A 24,686-nucleotide genomic window follows, 5' to 3' on the forward strand; every position below is an offset into this window, starting at 1 on the left:
GTAGTCATGACCCCCCCCCCCCCCCTTTCAGCAGGAAGCAGCTGAGCAGAGGGAACCCCTCCCTCCCCCGTGACAAGAGCACACCATCTTCACAAACACTGACAGGGGCTGCTGGCGTTCTGTGCCCCCCCCCGCCCCCTGACAGGGGGGGGGGGGGGCGGGGCTGTTGTTATGTCAGGGGCCATAAACTCTTAAGAGGAGGCTGGAGGTAGGACGGCTTGTAGGTTTATCGAGAGTCTGGGACAGGCCACGCGCTACGGATACTTGGGTGGGGGGTGCGTGTCCGTGTGTGCGCGCGCACAGATCGTCACCTGAACACAAATAACCCTCCAGCGTGCCCACTTGACATCCTTCGGACCCTTGGAAACAAGCACTGAACACTGCAACAGGTGTGTGCTTTTGATACTGGCTGTGCTGCTGACAGTCGCACCTGCTGACCGCCTGAGCAGTAACAACGCAGCAGCCAGGGAGGAGTGTGCAGGTGAATGGGGCACCTAAAGAACAAGACAATACCAAGCCCCCCCCCCCCCACCCCCGTTTAAAAAGAGCCCTGGGAGGACTCGAAAACACCTGCAGCCCCCCACCCCACACAAGCAAGCTGACTGAACTCACCCTACAAGAACCACCGCTTGGTGGCGGGGTCTCTCACATCAAACCCCACCGGTCTCCTCCAGGGACCACCAGCATGTGAGCTCCTGGCAGGCGACCAGCCCCCCGGAGCCGGCGTCACTGAGCCTGGGCATCGCTGAACCGCAGTGTGAAGGCCTCGAGAAAATCTCTAGAGACAAGGGAACTGCCCCCACCACCACCACCACCACCCCTGAATCTCAGGCAAGCTTTCGCTTAAGCTTCACAGGTCCATGGAAGTCCCAGCCCACCCCACCCCTCCACCACCACCCCTGAATCTCAGGCAAGCTTTACCTTATGCTCCACAGATCCATGGAAGTCCCCCCCCCCCTGAATCTCAGGCAGGCTTTACCTTAAACTCCACAAGTCCACAGACCCCCTCCCCCCTCCCCCACCACCACAAGTCCATAGACCCCTCCCCCACCACCACCCCTGAATCTGAGGCAAGTTTTACCTTAAGCTCCACAAGTCCACAGACCCCTCCCCCCTCCCCCACCACCACAAGTCCATAGACCCCTCCCCCACCACCACCCCTGAATCTGAGGCAAGCTTTACCTTAAGCTCCACAGGTCCATAGACCCCCTCCCCCTCCCCCACCACCACCCCTGAATCTGAGGCTCATTGCCAGTTTAACCTTAAGCTCCAAAAACCTGGCCTCAGGGCTCCGAACTCTGAGGGTCACGGGCAACTATCGCTAAAGTCAAACCCTCAACTCTCTTTAATGACGAGGTGTCTGGGGCCTTGTGTGGGAGCTGCCTTACGGATTGTGAAGTCAGTCCCCACCCCTTTAGAAGAAACCCTCGGAGAGTGAGTGAAAGCGGTGATGCCTCTGAGCCTCACTCAACGCACTCAGTTCTTTTATCTGGTTTCAGACACGGGCGGAGCACGGAGAGCGCGCGACTAGAAAGTGTTGACCATGCATGTCACTTCCTGGACTTTGGTAACTTTTGTCTGCTTGTGCTTCTCGACCTATCAGAACCTCTCTCTCTGACCTACACCCTGAGAGGACATATGGGCTCTGGAGGTGTTGAGCTTCTTGACCTATCAGAACCTCCCTCTCTCTGACCTGCCCCCTGAGAGGACATATGGGCTCTGGAGGTGCTGAGCTTCTCGACCTATCGGAACCTCCCTCTCTCTGACCTACACCCTGAGAGGACACATGGGCTCTGGAGGTGCTGAGCTTCTCGACCTATCGGAACCTCCCTCTCTCTGATCTACACCCTATGAGGACATATGGGCTCTGGAGGTGCTGAGCTTCTCGACCTATCAAAACCTCCCTCTCTCTGATCTACACCCTGAGAGACATATGGGCTCTGGAGATGCTGAGCTTCTCGACCTATCAGAACCTCCCTCTCTCTGATTTACACCCTATGAGGACATATGGGCTCTGGGTGTGTTGTCCTTCTTGACCTATCAGAATCTCCCTCTCTCTGATCTACACCCTGAGAGACATATGGGCTCTGGAGGTGTTGAGCATCTCGACCTATCAGAACCTCCCTCTCTCTGACCTGCCCCCTGAGAGGACATATGGGCTCTAGAGGTGCTGAGCTTCTCGACCTATCAGAACCTCCCTCTCTCTGACCTGAGACGACATATGGGCTCTAGAGGTGCTGAGCTTCTCGACCTATCAGAACCTCCCTCTCGCTGACCTACACCCTGAGAGGACATATAGGCTCTGGAGGTGCTGGGCTTCTCGACCTATCAGAACCTCCCTCTCTCTGACCTGAGACGACATATGGGCTCTAGAGGTGCTGAGCTTCTCGACCTATCAGAACCTCCCTCTCGCTGACCTATCCCCTGAGAGGACATATGGGCTCTGGGGGTCTTGTGCTGAACTGGGTCACCTCCTTTCTGTCAAACCCCGGCCAAGCAGATAAAAGAGGTCGCACCTGCATCTGCTGAGTCTATTTACTTCAAGGGTTCTCTGGAGATCCTCTCCGTGTCCAACTCTCTTCGACCTTTACTTAGAACCTCAGGGAGCTATGTTATTTTGTTTGTTTATGTAGCGCCAACTTGGCTCCAGGGCATTACAGCACTTCACATGAGAACCAGATCTTTCTCACGAGAGCCAGGCTCACACTGGGGCGGGAGGTAAGTAATCTGTCCAGAATCACACCATGTTGAGCCAAGGCCCGGTTCCCAGTTCCAAAGTCGGCAACTCTAGCTGTTAAGTCATGGGTCCACCCCATCACCATCCTAAAAACACTTGGATGCTGTATCAGCAGTGCTTAATTTGAGCCGGTGGTTTCCGGTGTTCGGCACCAGTACCTAATTCTCAACACCAGCACTTATGACAGTCTGCCACATGGTGGCCCTGTTTGTCCAATTTAGAGAGGAGCACAACAACAGTTGTTTATTAATTCTATATACATGAAAAATAACTATTACCTGCCGCCCAGGCTACTCTTATAGCTTTGGGGGCCTGGAATTGTCAAAATTGTCACAGTTGTAGGAGTGTGATGGTTACAAGTTGTGTTGATACTGTAACTGCTGGTAGTGCTGACAGCGGCAATGGGCGGTGCAAGAGGCAGTGGTCACCTGGCGAGGGCCCTGGCACTTGTTTTTTGTGTGTGTGTGTTTTTTTTTTTTTTACAAATCAAGCACTGTGTATCAGCAGTGAGCAGGGAGCCCCCAAAGCCACCTTACGGTCCCAACGCCAAGTGACGTCCCTGCTCTCTGACATCCTGCATAAGGTTCAAGGATGGACGTCGCATAATTATTTAAACCCAGGGTGATCTCGGACCAGAAACAAGCTTACCTCCTCACTCACGGATTGAATGGTGCGCTCTCTTGGACTGTAAACCAGCTGCCACGGACGGCATCAAACCCTGTGTCTCATCCTCAATCTACAAAAACAAACCTTGGCAATCACCAGGGGCCAGATGTACGACCTGCCAAATAGCCCCTTGCAAATTGCGTCGCATTTGCGAGGCGCTATTTGGCATGTACAACAGTGTGTTTAGCACTGTTTGCGATTCACAATGGGGCCGCAAATTGCGAAGCTCATGAATATTAATGAGCCTCTCACAATTTGTGAGCCCATTGGGAATGGCTAGCCCTCCAAGGGATGGTGGCCTGCTGGGCTCAGCAGACCTCCATGTCTGGGACTGCTTTTAAATAAAGCAGTTTTTTTTTTAAATGCAGTCAAACGGGATGCATTTTAAATAAAAATGAAACGTTTTTGTTTAATTTTTTAAGGGCAGGCAGCGGTCCCTGGGACCACTGCCTGCCCTTAAAAAATAATATTGCATGCGTTTGCAAAGGGGACCCCTTCCTATTTGCAAATGCATTATCACCTAGGTGGCAATTTGCGAGTGTTTTGCGACCGCAATTGCAAAACATTGGTACATAGCGTTGTGGTCGCTATTAGGAAGAAAACGCCCCTTCCTAATAGCAAATCGCAAAACAGTATTTTGCTAGCCACAATTTATTTGCGAGTCGCAAAATACTGTTTGTACATGGGCCCATGCTTTTTAGCGTGCGCAGACGGGTCCAAGACCCGTTTGCGCACGCTAAAAAGCATCGTACATCTGGCCCAAAGTGAGCTCACTGCCCACTCAGGCTACTCCGAGTGTCCGGCAGTGTGTCCCAGGACTGGATTCGAATACCTGAGCTCAGTTGCCTGTTCTTCCCAGGTGTGACTCTGGTAACTCACTCCTCACTGACTTTCCAAAAGTTCATCTCCTCCCACCTTAGAGCAGTGCTCCCCCTGCCCACCGGCTTTGTCTCTGGATGACAGAGATCTGCCCGTCTCACCCCATCCGCTTCTATGGCCCCATTGGAGCTGGGGCACTATTAAAGACCCCCCCCCCCCCCATCACCCACAAGGCCCTACACTCTCCCACTCCTTGGAGCTCGCTGACAAGTCAAGCCTCGGGTAGTCAGTGGGGCTCCAGCCTGGCTGCTGGGGCCTTTCTCCTGCGCCCACCCTACCCCCAGACATGGACAGGGCGTGGAGCTGTCCTGCTCTGGCAGTGCCACAGACCCTTCTCTCTTTTAATTCTCTTCAAAGGGAGGGTAAAGTCCTCTTCCTCCGCAGACTCTGAGGGAGGCCTCGAACCTGCCGCCTCTCCTGTTTTTAGCTTTCACTTGTTTTTAGGCCGAGCCTCCCAGACAGCACACAGTGTCCTCCTGCCAAAGACACGCTGTGACCCCACAGCGGGTTTACCGCCCCCCCCCCCCTCCTCTGGGAAGAAAGCGCCTCAGGCGTGTTTGTTATTTGCTATTTAAGAACTGCTCGCTTGTTTTGAGAAGAAGGACCAATGGTAATAAAACAGGAATATGCTTGAAAAAATGTCTGGATTGCAAGTCACTCGCACGCCGTGTTCTGTTCTTTGTTTTTTGCTGATTTTCTTTGTTTTCCCTTTAAAAACCTAACGCCGGCAGCGTCATCTCGAGTCCCCTTGGGGACGGGAGTAAACTGAGATGCAGAGGGTCGGTGTAGGCTTTCAGAAGATCCTTAAACCATTTTTATCACATTTAATTACTTGTTATTTCTGACAACAGTACACCCCCCCCCCCCACCCCCCTCCAGAATGCCTCTGCTTTAAATGCAGGACAGAGTAAATCGTCCAGGCTTTCTGTGTTCCAGGCCATCAGGAAATCCCCTCGTCTGATCACTTCCTAACTCGTGTTATATAAAATGTGTTTATTGATTGCTATCCCCAGGGAACTATCAATGGCCTGTTTCTTTGGGTGCAGAAGGGACTTTTTTAGGTCTCGGCTAGCGTTAAAGCGCATGCGCTGCTCGCTTTGCGAGGCATGCTGTATTAGGGTATTTTTTAGAAGTGGGGTGGAAGCCCCGCCCATATTTTTCATTGGCTGGCGTCATCGTCCATGGTAAACGCTGGCTTTGGATTGATAGTGAGGCTTCTTAGTCCCTCCCTGTTACCGCCCGGTCTCCTTTTGTGACCGCCCATCAGGACTGGATCTTTTACTTGCGGCATAACACTGTCTCCTTCATTTACTCGGTAAACACTATGTTTTTTTCATTCTGCTTTGGCAATGGGACAGCTTGTTTTATAAAGCGCATACGGCGTCCGCGCAACTTTCTTATTGCGCGCGCCGCCAAAATGCATTTCTTTTAAAATGTATATGTTTTCATAAAGTGCAGCACGCCAAGCTTTGTATTCATGGCAGCCACACACTTATCTCCCGCTTCAGCGTAGATGTTCAAAGACTGAAACGCAGTAGCACCGCGCGTGCTTGCAAGGCAGGGAATTCATATGCTACATATTGTAGCCTACATCCATAAGTATGTTCCGGAACTGCTCACGCAGTGGTTTTCCTTGAGTGTCACAATAAACCAGCATCCAGACTTAAAGCAAACAGACGAACGTGAATGAAATCTGTGTTTTTTCCACACTTGCGGACTTGGGTCTGATTGACTGGACTTCGCCCTGAAGCAATGTCAGTGGCGCCGTTTGTGACCGAGAGCCCCCCGGCCTGTATCTTCCGCATGACATGACCAGCGCCACTTGTCCATCTTGTCCCGAGCGCTGCTTTAACCACAGTTGTCAATACTGACAGTGCCGTTGTTCACTCGAATGGACTTGGGGCGCATCTCTCTTGTAGCGCTCTCAGGAAGTTTGCCCCCGGTGTCCTGGCTGAAGCGGGGCGACTGAATGGGAATAAAGAGTGTGGTGCTTGTTTATGCAGAGGTGAATGTTATTCCCACTCTTCCACCCTCAGCAATGCAGGTTGCTCGGCTTTTTAAAATTGCACTCTGACATCTGCTTAAGGTGTGCGTGTGTGTGCGTGCATGCGTGTGTGTTTGTTCACAGAGGGGGGAGGTCACGTGGAGGTGTTTTCGTGTCCTGAACTCAACCGGCTCCCATGGCTTCAGGCTTACACCTGAGACATCCAGACAATCCTCCACTCAAAGTTGACCCTGCTCCAAAGCTCAGGCTCCCCTCCTCCCTTTCATTACTTCAACTTCAGAACCCTACTGCTGCCTACAACATCCAAACGGGCGTGGTTTGGTCAGTAAAGTTGGGGAGCATGTGAGCCTGAGATTTCCTAACACTCACCATGGCATAACCAAATAAGGTCTACTTTCCTATCTTCAACTTGGGAGCTTGCGTGACAACACTGTTCAGCAAATTAGTTTTGCGCCAGAAACCTGACGTGACCAAAGCACAAAATGAATTATTAACATGACGCACCAATGCCGCCTATTATCTGCTGCGATCGCTACAAAGGTAAATAAATAAAAAGTAAATATGGCAGGCGCACAACTTTTATTTTCTATTTAGTGACATTTGTGGCAATAGCGTCTCGCCGCCCTTTAGCTTTAAACATCTAAAGACAAAGCGCGGCATGCCGTCATTGCTTCAAAAGTCAATAAATAGAAAAACAAAAGCGGGCGGAAGGTGCATTGTTTTCCGTTGATGTACTTTTATAGCAATCACGGCACGCATCCCTTTACTTTACACATATTCAGCTAAAGCGTGGCGTGCCATGATTGCTACAATAGTAAATAAATAGAAAAAAAATAAGTCGGCGGCAAACTTTCTTTTTATTTAGTAACTTTTATAGCAATGGCAAGACACCACACTTTAGCGTTTAACATCTAAAGCTAAGGCGCAGCGCGGCGTGCCGCGAGTGCTACAAGAGTCAATCAATTTCAAAACAAAGCCAGGCGGACGCCACATTTCTTTCCCATTTGCAAAGCCAATAGCTCTCCATTTAACGAATGCAAAACCTATTGCATTGCAAATGCTTGTTATATTTTGTAGCTAAACAAAGAGCGCAGACTGCACACGGCTTGTATCATTCACACATTATATTTAAGATCTGTGTACTTCAGTTTAATTTTTGTAAATTTAAATCAAATCAAATCTATTAAAGTAACTGCCCAATTATTTCATAGTAATGACTTTTTTTCAGGCTGGAAAAAAAAAAAAAAAGACTTGCTGTACAACAATCAGAGGTCTTTATTTGGGTTTGTTGTGTTGTAAATCCTCTTTAATCAGATGACAAATAGGTACACCAATATATTTGCTGGATTGTTTTGTGTCAATCTCATGAGACAACACATGTGCTGTTGTTTGTGAGATATTTTGTTTACTTACAATGGACTTAGAGCCCACCCATTGCTTACCATTGGTCGGCCTCATTGTCACACTCATTTCATTACTTCTCTTTGGTTAACGCATGTTGGCTTAACTTCCTGTTTGAGTGTTTATCCCGACCCTGGCTTCCTTGCCCTACGAGTGTCATTCCACTGGTCATGGTTTCGGAGGTACTTTTTAGGTCTCGCCTGAGCCAGCGCACATGCGGTGCCCTGCAAGGCTTCTAGTAAGGACTTCCAACTCTTTTGTGCTCACACGCTATTGGCCTTTGCGTGCATCTTTCTAAGAAAGACAGCACGCAATTGGCCAAAGGCAGGTGCATGTCCCGCCTTCTGTCTCCACTGGCCTAGGGAGCTCGGGAGCAAGCAGCGGCCCCGCACTGTGCCTGCTGCATTCCTGAAATTCTTTGCAGTGCTCGCGCGCGCACCACTCATGGGCTTTTTTTCTTTTTTCCAGCGTCTTTGCAGTGCGCGCACGAACTGCACTGCAGAGACAGGCACTGTGCATCCCTCTCCCACTGTTTTAATGTTATAAAGTAGAGCATGCTACCAGAGGCGGGGGAACTCTGCGAAACACGTGATTTGCATGTAGGCCCTGCAGCTTTCAGACCGCATTAGAGGTGCGTTTTGTCACAAATAGAAAATGAGAAATAAGCCTGCCTTTCATGAAATTCGAGATCATCCGAAAGAAAGAAAAGACTGGTAACTAGCAACGCTGTTAATCCACGTTCAGGTATTTTAAAAACAAAAAACGTGGTGGGTGCTTTCTGATTAATACTTCCTCTTGGCCCCTCGGGTGGGGTTTGACAAAGCCAATGGGCTACGTTTTTAGTTAAGAATTAAAAGTTTGCGCATGGTAAGCATTAAGTTATACTATGCTGCTAACCTGTAAAGCGATTAGTGTATTTTGTGTAAAATGTTCCTGATATTGGAAGGAGAGGGGTGGTGTACTTGCCAGGAGACCAATATTTATTTCATTGCGTACATTAATTGAAAGAGCGAAGTTGGCTGTTTGCTCCAGAAGAACAGGAGTGGAGGAATAATCTCCAGCCACACAGCGAGCTGCAAAGTCTGTCTCTGACCCCCCTTGGGAAGCTACAGACCCTAGCTCGCCCCGCAAGCACATGGCAGCAGAGAGGACCAGGCACGCACACCCCATCCTTTGCATGCGCTCTGGCCTGCTGGTCCCTCAGACTTGGCATCTTCGCCGAGGCCACAGAAGCTGGCCGCTGTCTCCCCCAATGGCAATTAAGAAATAGATTTTAATTATTGTTTGCAGAGGGTGTCGTAAACGACTCGACCAATAGGAAATCAGAATATTTGTCTCAGAAAGAAAACTACACTATTCCTTGTAGGCTTGGTCTAGGACCAATGACGCAATCACAACTACCCAAGTGGACTAATATGGACCCGGAGAACTCCCAACCCCATCCATTGAAGAACAACCCTGAACTCTGTGCAAGCAAATGGGGGGGGGAGAGAGTTCGACATTCCTGACTTGAGACATCCCTGGCCGGAAAACCGCTGTGTTCAGCTGTATCGCCACCCTCTCATTTTCTTTCCCCGGCTCCATTTTCCAGCTTTTCCCCCTGGGACCGTGCTTACGGCAAGCAGGAATGTTTGAGCACATTTTTGGAGATGTTTTTTATCCGTTGCTCAAGAGTCTGTAATTGGATGCGGGTCAGGAAAATGCAAACATTTGACCATATTCCCAAATTGTGTGATCCTGGGAACATTATCCAGGTGCCTCGGTTCCTTCATCTGTGCGAACAAGTGAAAACAAAAGCACGCTACACAGGGGTATATTCTCAAGAACGTGTGATAACGACCACAAGAGTAGCTTAACGCAACTCTCAACATCGCAGCCTATCGAGGCTAAATTACTCCATGTTAACTAAGTATTCACAACACGGTGGTACCATGCGATAGTCACCAGACAACACGTCAAATGGGCGTGATAAAATCAACGCCATGCCGCAAAAATGCGAAACACAAACGCAAAAAAAGCTGCGATGAGGCCAATCGCGATACAAAAAGCTGCTAAAACCAGCGGCAGGCCTGAAAATCCCAGGCGTCTGGCGGGAAAATGCACCATAAAAGCTATAAAAACAGCACACCAGAAAGAATCCAAAGTGGGTAGCAACATGGATGCACCATGACCGAGCGCAGAGGCCATCACAAGCCCCACGGACCACCAGCAAGGAACAACGGGCTTGGGAAAGGCCAAGGAGAAGAGTGAGAGGAAGACGGGGTGTAGTCCGCAGGAAAACAAGACCAGCGTCATGGAGGTGACAGAACACAACCAGCAACTGACCCACAATCAGACCACCTGGAATGCAGCCTGAGTGTCCAGGAGGTCAATGGAGGAGGCCAAGAGGCGCTGGCATGAGGTGAAAACCTAAACCAGGCCAAAAGCCGCTGCCAACAGGAAGGCAGCAACGGCGACAGGAGGTGGGAGTCCTGCGCCACAGGAGGAGCTGGAGTAAATGGAGGCCAGTCATCAGTGTGGAGACGGTGCAAGGAGGTGGGAGTACGGACACAGCTCGAGAGGACCTGACACAACAAAAACAGGGTGAGGAACGAAGAGGGACCGGGGGGGAGATGTGCACAACGGCACACATGCACAATGATGTGTAGCACACTGCACACCCACAATTACCCAGGGTCATGTCCCCCATCCCCGTGGCACACTGCAGCACACACACATAGCAATCACAGCACATCCCATGACAATGTGGCACAAAGTGTAACACCTACACTGCAGAACAGGGGACCCAACTGTGTCCACCCATGCACAGAAACAGGCCAATCACATATGACAGAGCAGGGAACTGTGAGATGCATATGTACGGGTACAACCTCACATCAGTCATGTAGCTCAAATGTCCACTGTCCCGACTCAAATTGCCAGCACCGCCCAAACAGTCACAATGTACATTGTCACACAGTCTTCATGTCTACAAGAACAATGCACCAACATAAATGCCAACACAATGTCAACATGCATCTCCCCTTCACATTGCAGAGGGCCAAACAACACCTCCAGAAGGTCAGACCAGACAACCCATCAGTGATGCTGGAGATGACCACCACACCTTCGACACCGACACCCTACAACAGCTCATGGACATCCCACGCAACCCACCACCAGGACCAGGGCAGACAAGCCACTTAGAGGAGAACTCAGCCCCTGCAACAGACCACACAGCAGGAAGCACCCGCAAGCACGGCTGGCTCACAACACTTCACCGACCCACACATGGCACCCCAATGCCAGGTGTCAGAACGCCAAAAGGAGGTGGCCCAACAGGTGCGGGTGTGGTCCAAACCCATGGAAGGCGGACTAGATCACATATGTGGGTGTCCACTAGCCTTCAGGTACCACCTACACCCCACCACACTGCCATAGAGACACATGCAGATGCACATTCCCAGTACAGAGTCACGCCCAGGGGCGTGCATGTATCAGTCACACACCCACGTTGGCTCTGCGTACGACCGCCCATGTCCACTCCCCTAACGAATTGAGTGGGTGACGACAAAGCTACATGTCCAGCTCTGACCCGCTGCATGCGGTGACATGACTGCGTCTGCTGTACACAGCACAATGTAATGTCCTTAGGCCCAGGGCCCTCATGCATACAACAAGACCACAGGGACACACACAGAGATCATGTTGAACTGGCTACGGGCATGGGCGCCCGGCCCCTTTATTGGCAGGGCCACATGTACAGTGATGCCTGTGCTGGATGGGTGTGGGGTGAGTATAAGCCAGCCCGCACGGAGTGCTTGGTGCTGGCAATAACTTGAACAGTGGACACCAGTGCAATGGAAACAGAAATCACCTGCATAACTGAGTCAACTGCTGAGCAACATGGAGGGAGCCGGAGCAAGTACAGAGGTCACCCAACATACAAACAGAAGTGTCCGTGAGTTTCAGTGCGCTGAGGTTGGGGCCCCAGAGCGGAGGTGCAAGCAACTCTGTTAGTCTGCCAGTACAACCGTTTTGACACTGGCAGTTGGCGGTTCTAGTAGGTCCTGGGGGTGGTGGTGTGTGCCTCCTACGGTGATGCGACGTCCAGGCTGGTCAGGACTCGATTTGATGTGTGAGCCCTGGTGGGCCACAGTTGAGGCCAGAGGCAGCAGACAGCGCAGGGCCACAGACACATGGCGTTGATGACCCCAAGGCCATCGCCTCAGAGCCCATCCAATATCTTAGAATAAGGGGTCCCGGACCTGAGCAGCACACAGTGAGTGGCCCCGGATGCACTGCGGCCGGCACAGGTACCCCGCCACGCGATGGTGACTTGCGGTGCAGTCAGATGGGCCACGCGAGCTGAGCGGGTCCTCATCAATGTCAGAGGTATATGTGGCGGAGGATTGCGGGGGACAGTGGAAGGTGTCCTCCAGGGCATGATGCAGAGTGTGGAAGCTGTCCGGAAGCAGCAAATGGAGGAGTGGAATGTCACGGCATCGTTTACTCATGAGGTCAGTATCACCGACATGATGGCGACGACAGCCCCAAGTCCATGGACTCAGTCGCCACCAAAGTTCAACCAGAAAATGTCCATGGGTCTCGAGGAACAGACTTAGTGGCACCAGGGCTGATAGGGGATGCAGTCTGCATTGAGGCCTGTACAATGACATCAAGTCAGTCATAAATAAATCAAGACTGAATTCGAATAGTGTGACCCACTCGTCTGCAGTGTAGGCCTGAGGCAGCGGTCAGCGCGGTTAAGCGAACTCCTCCTGGAACTCTAACACACAACGTTGACATGACATTTGGGGGTGACTTGTGGTTGACGGAGGCAAAAGCACCAGAGCCGAGCGGGTGTGCAGTCAGCGACGGTGACGTGTCCTGCCTGGCACTGACTGGATTGGATTGGCGTGAGGTCTGTTGGACCGTAGTGTAGGCCGACAGCGTAGTCATCAAGGTCCCACAGACACGGATGGTTGGGATGCCAGGCACATACTTGGTGTCACCACATCCAAGGGAGTATAGTGATGTAAACGCAGCATTGATGTGCATACTCGGACAATATATGATCAAGACTCAGTCCCAAATGTGTGACCTACTCACCCCCAGCGTAGGCCAGAGGCAGCTGTCAGCAAGGGCCCACAGCCAGGTGTCGTTGTCTTGCGATGCACAGAGTTAGTTGTCGGTAGTGTTCGATCACCTCCGTAAAGATGATCCTTTTACCCTCCGGATTGAAACGCGTCATCCTCTTACACCTCTCCTTGCGTGGAATGATATGTACTCTGCCATTGACAAATCAAGACTCAGTCCCACATGTGCGAACGACTCAAAGGCAACGTGGCCCGAGGGCAGTAGTCTACCTGGGCCCACGGACACCTGTGGAAGGAATGCTATGCACAGACTTGGTGGCACCACATCGACGGGAGTATAGGAAGATAAAATCTGCCATTATTGATGTTCTCTGCCATAGTGTAATCAAGACTCACTTCCAAATGTGTGACCTACTTTTCCGCTGTGCATGCAGGTGGAGTATGTCAACGAGAAAGGAGTACAGCGGGCCTGTGTCCCGGAAGCTGTGATGGGCTGAGGAGTCTGCCTGGTTCGCGACACTCGGGCTTGGAGGTTGAACCGGCACATGGTGGGTCCTCATTAACACACGCCGGTGTCACCAGGTGTGCATTGAGGCCTGGGTTCGCCGGGCCTGGCAGGACTGCTACGGGGCCCAGCGGGCCGGGGTGCAGCAGGCGCACAGGAACGCAGGCAACACCACTCACGGCGATGGCTTCGGCCTCGTGGTGGGGTGAGGGGCGCCGCCCTGGCAGAGTCGTTGGGCATTCCGGAAGAGGACCACGCCCAGAGCTACGTGCTTTTTATTCACACCCCTACGCGTGCCCGGTGTACGCCGGGCCAGCCCACTCCGCTCACGCTTACAGCGGGGGACGTAACAAGCTACATTTCCGGGATCATCCCCACTGGCTGGGGTGACATGATTGCATCCACTGCACTCCATACACCGGCAGTGAATGTCGACATGGATATGTGTGTGGTCTGCATACTGCAGTCTGGCGATCGCTTCAATGCCACACTTGGCATTGTGTACATTGTCATTTATTAGTCACTTGCCTCCTTCGCACATGCCTGGATCCCACCTCTTCCCACAATCTGCTATCGTGTGGCTGAGGTGGCATGCAGTTGCTGGGTTATGTGCATGGCTGGCCCAGGTTGCCAGGGTGAGTTGTGCTGTTGTGTCTGGTGGGTGGGCATGTTGTTTGGCATGTTGTATGTGAGTTTGTGACGTGTGCATTCCCAGTGTTGTGAGTTGCATGGTTGTGGAGATGTGGTGTGTGGTGTGTTCATTCGGTACTTCCCAACGAGCAGCGCATTTCCATAGGTGCCAGCCAGGAAGCACCGGGTGATGATGGGCTGTCGGAAGTTGTAGGACTCAAGCACTCGGAATGGGTGGTTGGCGTCGAGGATGGTGGAGATTCCCAGGTGGTCCATTATTGCCTGCACAGTGATGGTATGTGTGTGCTTTTGGTAGGAGATATTGTGTGCAGTGTCACCAGGGAGCACAAGTAGGACATGTGTCCATTCAATTGCCCTCTGACACGTGAGGGAAGCCAGCTATGGATTTGACGCCTTGCTTGGTTTCCAGCTGTTCCTGTACAGTGTGAGGGAAGGATAGGTAGTGCGGTACGAAGCTGATGATGGCATCCAGGACAGTTGGGGGGGCTTGGATGTGGCTGGCTGTGATACACCTCCGACTCTGGCGGTTGTTGGTTGGCAGGTCCCAGAGGCCAACAGGTGCGGCACAGCCAGCAGCTTTGTCTGCGGAGGGATGTTGGTTGTCCGCTGTGTTGGTACCGTTGGCCTGTGGGCAATGGTGGTCAGGCTGCGTAGGATGGTTGTCCTTTTGAGCCTGTGTTGGGCAATGACGTTCCCTGGTGTTGGGTCTGTGAGGTTGGTGCGTTTTCAGCAGGTCGCTGTCTTTGTCTGCGCTGCCTCACTGTTGGTCCGGGGGGCGGGGCGGTGAGTGTCTGGGGGGTTGGGGATGGTCCTGGGGGTGTTGGCGGTGGGTGTTGTGGCCCTCTTGGGTGTTCGGCCCGCATGATCGGTGGCTCCATGGCATCAGTTGTTCTTCAGGTGTGGCTGTTGGCTGGGCTCCCTTTTGTGGTGCAGGCTGCCATCTGACTTTACACCAGGTGAGAGCCGGTGTTGATTTCCTGCTGCTAACACGCTTTATCACATGTTTCGTGGGCTTTTCGCCGATCTGGTTGTTCGTTGAGAATGTTGTGGAGTGGATTTGTCGCAGATTTTTGCTCGGGAATGCCTACTCTGCATCTCATTAGCGATAGTTGCCGGGGTCATTTGTGGCGATGTTTTTTGCTGCTTTTATCGTGGGTAAACTGGTGCTATGGGCTGTTAGCACCAGCTTGTGAATGGGGTGATCAAATTATTGCGACTTTGGCTGCGAAAAAGTGCAGTTAACTCGGCGATAGGTCCTTGAGAATATGTCCCATAGTAGGCGAAAGTATTGGGTGTTACAAAACATCCAGTCCTGTTAAACTGTGGCCACTGCTAGATGTAACACACATCCTGCTGCCACACTGCGTCTTGCGCGTCTGCCCTCCCTTCGACATCAGGTTTCTTTATCTGCCTGAACTTTGCCCCCCCTACACCCTTCCAAAGATATAAAGTGTACGAAACTGAGGGACTTGCAGAAAAGAGGTGCCAGTCAGTGTCACATCGAAACTCATATCTACTCTGACATCCAGTGAGAATTGCACAGGTACAGAAAGTATCACAATAATGAACTTTTAGACATTGGGTGGAGTGAAATGGGGGCATTATTGAAATGGTCCATTGATGCACTCAGTCTGCTCTGGACACCGAACTGAAACCATGCAAGGCGACACCACTGCCCCCCGCAGACAGACCGACCACCACAAAAACAGAAGCGAACTCAAGTGCCACGTGTTGACGAGAGTTCGTTTTGGATGATGCCAGGCCTAGAACCCTGCTTGCTTGCTTGAATCATTCCGCAATTGCTCAATTAGGAAAGAGGGGGTTTATTGAACACCAGGCCCTCTCGGTTATATCCTCGTATAAAGTGTACTTCTGAAAAGCAGGACTTTTCAGACAAAAATTATATGTACTGAGTTAATGGTCTTATGAAAGTAATACTATGACTGATTGGAACGAAAGGGGTGAAACTAGAAGCATCTTTTAGCAAAGTTTTCCTTTCATAATATTGCCTAGAGAGCGCATTCACTGGCTTTCGGAGACCTTTTGTTTTATAACAGTGGGTTTAGAAGTCGCCCCTTGCTTATCACGGGTTTGCTTCATTGTCACTCTCATTTGCTTGCTTCCAATTGGTCAGCTGCCACGTGCATCCTTCCTCCTACTGGGTTTGTCCCTCCCCAGGAGCATACAAGGATTACGTGTCTCCTTCCACTGCTGATTATTTCTAGGAGCTATTTTCTTCTTTGTGTTGAAACACTCTACCCAAGTGCTTCTTTTGCAGCTGTCCCCCTTGTGTACTTCTCACACTTGTGTGGTCCCTCTTCCCTCCCACAACTATGTTATTTGCACCCACCTTCCCACCCTCTCTTCATTGCTGCTGGTGTTTTTTTTTCACCACCACATGTCTTCCCTCATTCTATGTGTTGTTGCTTTCCCTCACTTGACAACGCTCCTTCGGTTGCTGTTTGCCCGCTGATGCATTTCCCCACCCCCTCCCCCGTTGTCTGTGTTCCCCTCACCTCGCCCTACCTACCTCCATGTTGCCTCTCACTCCTCCTTCATTTTGCCTCCCACGCCTAGCCATTAACAAACAGGAGTCTATGACTACAAAGCTCTCTTCCCCCACACCCTCTGTTGCCTCCCATCCCACCAGCAATATAAAATAGAAATAAAAACAGCACTCATGCAGCTAGCATTGGCCGCGCCATGATTTAATGTTTTACTTTCAGCCGTGCTGCTGTACAAAATGGGTAGAAATATTGATGATCCAGGAGCTCTGGAACGGGCCATACCTACTGCCTCTGCGATGCCTGTTTCGTGATATAAGGAGGTTTCCCATCTTCAACCTGATTGGGCTATCCTCCCAATAGCCACTCCCCTTCTTTATTCTTTATTATACTCCTTTTCTGAGTGAGGAAAAGAGGGCCTGAAGATCTAGCTATCCTAGTCCAGAGCTGCTGTAGGCTCGCAAATTTACCATTCTAGTTCTATTTCTGATTCCAAGAGCTTTTGGGGAATTAACAATTTCTAGGGACCAATGCAGCAGCTACTTTTATAGTGATGCGGATGCGCTGCTCTGCCAGGCTTCTAGTGAGGACTTCCAACTCGGACCACACGCTCATTCGTGTGGTTTTTTGTTTGCTCACACGCTATTGGCCTTTGCGTGCGTCTTTCTAAGAAAGACAGCACGCAATTGGCCAAAGGCGGGTGCATGTCCTGCCTTCTCTCTCCCCTGGCCTAGGGAGCTCGGGAGCGAGCAGCAGCCCCGCAATGTGCCTGCTGCATTCCTTAAATTCTTTGCAGTGCACACGAGCACCACTCGCTGGCTTTTTTTCTTCCCTTCTAGCGTGTTTGCAGCGCACATGCACACTGCACAGGCAGGCACTGTGCATCCCTCTCCCACCATTTTAATGTTCTAAAGGAACTTTAAATATGTTCAATGGTTGGTTTGCGATTAGTTGTTAAAATATTTAAAACAAACAAGAGGATGGTGTAAAGTGCACAAACAATACCCTGAGACCTTTACCTCAACAGAAAAATGAAGAGAGGTTAGGCTTTTTTTTTACTCCACACAAGTTGGTAGGTTGTTGGATTGCCCGAGTCAAACTGAATCAGCATTTCATCTTTTTTGTTTAAAAAGATGCCTTTGAAGCAACGAGTATTATTTAAGGAGCCTGAAAAAAATTTGGTTTGTTATGTGCTGTAGAAAATGTCCAATCAAATAACATGGCAACTTCAGAACGCAAAGGGTGTTTTTAGGTTGAGCCTTAGCGCAGCGCGCATGCGCTGCTCCAAGGAGAGGGTCTCTTAGAGCTGACCAGGACTTTTCATTGGTCTATGCGTGTGTCTTTCTGCGAAAGACATCAAGCAATTGGTCAAAGGCGTCTGCATGGATCCGCCCACGGCCTAAGGCTGGCGGTTACGTGCATGGGCCATCTGTTTGACCATCTGTTTTTAATTTGCGCAGCGTGCTACTTAACAGGAACCTTTCTGGCCTCTTACAAGTTGCCCAAGCCCCCATGTAATTTTCCCCAATCTGCGCAGGTGGCTTGCTTTTAAGTGGGGTTCTTAAACTCACTGTGGCATTCCACGTAGCTGCTGACATCCTGCTCAGAGCGCGCACTTTTCACCGACAGCCTAAAAACGCCTCCCACTTCCCTACCAGCATACTGACTGGGCTGACTCCTTGCGGCTACCGGTGCCCTTCTGGCCATGTGAATGTCGTCTCTCAAAGACACTGCGCCTTAAGAGGTCCCCGGTATTTACAAACCGAACTCCACTAGCCGTAATCACGCCTCTCACAAATGTATTATATCCTTTAAATTACTACAAGCAGACACAGCTACTGACCACCCACCAATCAGGTTGGTGAATACATACTCTTTATAAGATTAAAAAGGTGGTGACCTTCAAATGGTTGAAGGAACTGTTACCATGGTATTGGCTGGAGAAACTCCTCTTAGCTGCTTATAGGCTGGGTGATCTCAGAAATTATGCCCCAGTTTAGGATTGGCTGAAAGTCAGGTTGTTAGCTGTTCATTGCCCCTTAAATTGTGTATCTTTACTGGCACAGTGTTTTGGTATTTGCATGTCCCCAAGCTCCGGTTACTCGGCGGGCTCCAGGCCCGTAGCGAACTTGACAGTCGCTTTTGCCATATCAGTCTTGGTCAGCCAGTATTCCCCACTTGACGCTGTCAGAAGACACTGCGTGGGCCTTTAATCATGGTATGGGTGAGGTTGAGTAAACTAAACTGTTAAGGCGGGCTTAGTCTGAGGGTACTCTGCCCAGTAGCATCTTCTGTACCCGATCTGAGTGCTGCCAAGAATCTGTCTGCTTATAATTGTACAACAAGGGCGTCATCACCAGTAATCAATTACCGGCCCTGCAGCACGTGATCTTGTTACTGTCAGAGATTTAAAAACCGTATGTAGGATACGCTCAACCAAATAGTTGAATTTTATTACCAGCCTCAGATAGAACAATCCAGTATTAAGCAGCAGCTGTTGCCGTGCAGGGATTTTCAGAACACCAGTGCCATCCTCTCTTTCCCTAAGCAACAAGGTCCTTTGTAGCAGTCTACCTCTTGTGGCCATTTGTGTCGACGAAGTAAGGCTGGAGCCTACCATTGCCTTAATATAGTACTGGCTGGAGGCAGCAGTTCAGTCATGTTCTCTTACATTCGGCATGAGAGGTAAATAAGGTATAGATTTTCTTTCTGTCCAAGCGAATCATGTGCTCTTCAGCGCTTAAAATACCCTCGCACAGCATATCATCATGTTTAGGGCTTTATAGCGGGTACTAAGGGGTATGTTTTTGTTTAACATCAAATGATCCCATGAAAGGGGAGCGCCACTCATTGTGGAGTCTGAGCTGGAAGGTAGGGGTGTGAAACTGACCTTCATTTGCTGGCAAATGACTTCCTCTTGTGGAAACCATTCATGCACAAATATTTAGAGTGGTAAAAAGGCCTATCTGTCTGGCTTTACAAAAGACACTTTGGGGGGAGGGGAATACCGACTTATTATCCTGACGTGACGCGCTAATACCATGTACTGGCTGCTCTTGGTGGTGCAGGACATCCATTCGTCCCACTGTTCCAAGAAAAACAAGCATTGTTATAGCCAATAGGTCTTGCCGTTGGGACCTTATAAGTGTTTAGCCATGCAACAATTGATGTTGTTGCACCAAGGATATTGTGCTGGATAACTGAACACTTATAAGGTCCCAAAGGTGAGACCTATTGGCTATGCCAATGCTTGTTTTTGTTCTGTGGATGTTACAAACGTCTTCCTAGTGAGCCTGGAGGAAAGGCGAGGACTCGAGGAATATCTGCAACATGAAACTAGCCTCTTCTGGAATAAATAGAGAACAAGCATTGGCATAGCCCATAGGTCTCGCTTTTGGGACCTTATAAGTATTTAGTTATGCAACTGCTGCATGGCTAAACACTTATAAGGTCCCAAAGGCGAGACCTATTGGCTATGCCAATGCTTGTTTCTTTTCTCGCCTCCACCCTTCAATGTGTTGTCGCTTGCCCCATCATTGCTTTCCCAGTCACTCCCTCTCCCTGCTGCGTTGTTGCTTGCACTGTCACTCCTGCCCCCTCCTGTGTTGTTGCTTGCCCCATCCCACTCACCCCTCGTCCACTTTCTAACTTGCCCTTGTCCATCTCAACACTTTCAAGCTTTGTTGCTTGCCTCTGGCCTTCTCGGCACTCTCCCCCTTTGTTGCTTGCTCCGTCCCTCCCAACTCCCTTCCCTTTCGCGTATGCCTTGTTTCTCCCACCCCTCCTGCTTTGCTGCTTAGCCCAACCCTCCTGTCTCGTCTCACTTTGTTGCGCATTGTGATTAGTGAGTCTGCCTTCTCACACACCATGATTAGTGAGCCTGTCTTCTCACATATTGTGATTAGTGAGTGTGTCTTCTCACACACCATGATTAGTGAGCCTGTCTTCTCACACACTGTGAATATTGAGTCTGTCTTGTCACACACTGTGATTATTGAGTCTGTCTTGTCACACACTGTGATTATTGAGTGTGTCTTCTCACACAACGTGATAAGTGAGTCTGTCTTCTCACACACTGTGATTAGTAAGTGTCTTCTCACACACCGTGATTAGTGAGTCTGTCGTCTCTCACACCGTGATTATTGAATTTGTATTCTCACACACCATTAGTGAGTCTGTATTGTCACACAACGTGATTGAGTCTGTCTTCTCACACATTGTGATTAGTGAGTCTGTCTTTTCACACACCATGATTAGGGAGTCTGTCTTCTCACACACCATGATTGGTGAGTCTGTCTTCTCACATATTTTGAATAGTGAGTTTGGATTCTCACACGCTGTGATTAGTGAGACTGTCTTCTCACACACTGTGACGATTAAGTCTGTCTTCTTACACACTGTGATTATTGAGTGTCTTCTCACACACCGTGACTATTGAATTTGTCTTCTCACACACCACAATTAGGGAGTCTGTCTTTTTACACACCATTATTAGTGAGTCTATCTTCTCACACACTGTAATTATTACGTCTGTCTTCTCATACACCGTGATTAGTGAGTCTGTTGTCACACACAGTGATTATTGAATTTGTCTTCTCGCACACTGTGATTAGTGAGTCTGACTTGTCACACAACGTGATTATTGAGTGTGTCTTCTCACACACTGTGAATATTGAGAGTGTCTTCTCACACACCATGATTAGGGAGTTTGTCTTCTCACACACCATGATTAGTGATTCTGTCTTCTCCCACATTATGATTAGTTAGTCTGTATTCTCACACACTGTGATTATTGGTCTGTCTTCTCACACACTGTGACTATTGGTCTGTCTTCTCACACACTGTGACTATTGGTCTGTCTTCTCACACACTGTGATTATTGGTCTGTCTTCTCACACTCTGTGATTAGTGAGTCTGTCTTGTCACACATTGTGATTGAGGCTGTCTTCTCACACATTGTGATTAGTGAGTCTGTTTTCTCACACACCATGATTAGGGAGTCTGTCTTCTCACACACCATGATTAGTGAGTCTGTCTTCTCACACATTCTGATTAGTGAGTCTGTATTCTCACACACTGTGATTATTGGTCTGTCTTCTCACACACTGTGATTAGTTAGTCTGTCTTGTCGCACAGTGTGATTATTGAGTGTGTCGTCTCACACACTGTGATAATTGTCTTCTCACACACCATGATTAGTGAGTCTGACTTGTCACACAACATGATTATTGAGTCTGTCTTCTCACATATTGTTATTAGTGAGTCTGTCTTCTCACACACCATGATTAGTGAGTCTGTCGTCTCTTACACCGTGATTATTGAATTTGTCTTCTCACACACCGTGATTAGTGAGTCTGTCTTGTGATTAGTGAGTCTGTCTTCTCACACACTGTGATTATTAAGTCTATCTTCTCACACACCGTGGTTAGTGAGTCTGTCTTCTCACAAACTGTGATTAGTGAGTCTGCCTTCTCACACACCGTGATTATTAAGTCTGCCTTATCCCACACTGTGATTAGTGAGTCTGTCTTCTCACACACCATGGTTAGTGAGTCTCTCTTCTCACACACCATGATTAGTCAATCTGTCTTGTCACCCAACGTGATTATTGAGTCTGTCTTCTCACACACCATGATTATGGAGGCTGTCTTCTCTATACATCTGGCCAGCTGTATTTTAAGGTTCTTTCATCAGCCTACAGTCATTCATATATTGTCACTGTATTGTTGTTCTGTGTTCAGCTTTAGAAATTCGAAACAATAAGGATATTTTTGTTTGTACGTTTGGAAACTTGTGAGTGGATTACAGAGTTTTAGGCAGCGCCGGGTTCGTGTGAAGTGAATCGCAAAGCAGGTATGCCTGTGGGTGGGTTTACCTATACATTTACGGTGACATTATACAGAGGGTCTTTGCAGTGCCAGATGGTCCCTTAATACCTTGCACAGAGCACATGGGTTCAGAGAAACAAACATTGGTTTTATTTTACTGCCCCTATTGTTTTATTCTCCTCAAAGGAAGAACATAGGTTGCTCTTTATTTTCTTTTGGAATTCTTTTTTACCAAGACCTCCACAGCCAGGACCCCAAACCCATAAACTAGAAGAGGCCTCAATCACTTTTCAACTGGAAAAAGTAAAACCGGTCGACGTCCTGCATGGGACCCGCCCACGTCCACGCCCACTCAGTCAAAGAACTTTTCAACAGCGACACTTCCGGACCCAACCACTAGAGGGCGGAATAGTGCAAAGCATGTGAATCTAGCAGAGTTTCAAGCAGCAAAACCGTAATTACATAAGGAACTGGTCTCTTATCCAGCATCAAGTGCGCATGCGTTCAAGTTGATAACAGCAATTTGTATGCGGTTCCGGGAGTGTATACTGCAGGATTCCAGGGACTCTTCGGTGGATCTGCAAGGCATATCATGATATGACACAAGTTATGAGGCCTGGTCGAATGTGCATATAGTCCAGCTATAAAGAGATTTGTAGTCCATGTGTGTGCATAGTATGGGATTATTGACACATATAATTCAGCGCTGGTGATGCATTGAAGGAGATTATACTGGGGGATTGTTCTGCACCGGGGGTACCTAGGAAGCCATTATACAGAAGTACTACCAGTTATGGTCGGGGTATGCAGAGGTATGTCAAGCTCCAGGTGGGTGAGTAATAAGGTTAGACGTAAGTACAATTCAGCCCCGAATGTGCTCGTGTTGAGATTATACAGAGGTATTGATTAGCTTCAGTGTGGGTAAAAGAGGTCCTTTTCCTCTCCCCGTGTGTGTGTAATCATGTTATATGAGAGTATTCCTCTGCTCCAGGTCTGAGTATAATGAGATACTACCGAGGTGTGAGTCAGCACTGCGCGTGTTTATGAGGTTAGACAGAGGTATTATGAGCTTCAGTGTGGGTATTAAGAGGTCCTTTTCAGCTCCATGAGGTCTTGTAATGAGGTTCTATATAAGTATTAATCTGTTCCAGGTCTGAGTATATAATGAGGTCATATTGAGGTACTATCCATGCTGGGTTTGTATATGAGGAGGCTATGTAGAGGTATTATGAGCTTCAGTGTAGATATTAGGAGGTCCTTTTCAGCTCCCTGAGGTCTTGTAATGAGGTTCTATATAGTATTATTCTGTTCCAGGTCTGAGTATAATGAGGTCATATTGAGGTACTATCCATGCTGGGTTTGTATATGAGGAGGCTATGTAGAGGTATTATGAGCTTCAGTGTAGATATTAGGAGGTCCTTTTCAGCTCCCTGAGGTCTTGTAATGAGGTTCTATATAAGTATTATTCTGTTCCAGGTCTGAGTATAATGAGGTCATATTGAGGTACTATCCATGCTGGGTTTGTATATGAGGAGGCTATGTAGAGGTATTATGAGCTTCAGTGTAGATATTAGGAGGTCCTTTTCAGCTCCCTGAGGTCTTGTAATGAAGTTATAAATAAGTATTATTCTGTTCCAGGTCTGAGTATATAATGAGGTCATATTGAGGTACTATCCATGCTGGGTTTGTATATGAGGAGGCTATATAGAGGTATTATGAGCTTCAATGTGGGTATTAAGAGGTCCTTTTCAGCTCCATGAGGTCTTGTAATGAGGTTCTATATAAGTATTAATCTGTTCCAGGTCTGAGTATATAATGAGGTCATATTGAGGTACTATCCATGCTGGGTTTGTATATGAGGAGGCTATGTAGAGGTATTATGAGCTTCAGTGTAGATATTAGGAGGTCCTTTTCAGCTCCCTGAGGTCTTGTAATGAGGTTCTATATAGTATTATTCTGTTCCAGGTCTGAGTATAATGAGGTCATATTGAGGTACTATCCATGCTGGGTTTGTATATGAGGAGGCTATGTAGAGGTATTATGAGCTTCAGTGTAGATATTAGGAGGTACTTTTCAGCTCCCTGAGGTCTTGTAATGAGGTTCTATATAAGTATTAATCTGTTCCAGGTCTGAGAATAATGAGGTCATATTGAGGTACTATCCATGCTGGGTTTGTATATGAGGAGGCTATATAGAGGTATTATGAGCTTCAGTGTAGATATCAGGAGGTCCTTTTCAGCTCCCTGAGGTCTTGTAATGAAGTTATAAATAAGTATTAATCTGTTCCAGGTCTGAGTATATAATGAGGTCATATTGAGGTACTATCCATGCTGGGTTTGTATATGAGGAGGCTATGTAGAGGTATTATGAGCTTCAGTGTAGATATTAGGAGGTCCTTTTCAGCTCCCTGAGGTCTTGTAATGAGGTTCTAT

The 24,686-nt window shown here is 48.9% G+C and overlaps 1 protein-coding gene across 1 annotated transcript in view; it reads left to right on the top strand.

Annotated features, from left to right (window-relative positions):
- Nucleotides 1–24,686, top strand: part of MPP1 (MAGUK p55 scaffold protein 1) — a 203,656-nt gene that overhangs the window by 1,244 nt on the left and 177,726 nt on the right. The window lies entirely within an intron of this gene.

Source organism: Triturus cristatus, chromosome 10 (assembly GCF_964204655.1).
Source record: "Triturus cristatus chromosome 10, aTriCri1.1, whole genome shotgun sequence".
Taxonomy (NCBI): domain Eukaryota; kingdom Metazoa; phylum Chordata; class Amphibia; order Caudata; family Salamandridae; genus Triturus; species Triturus cristatus.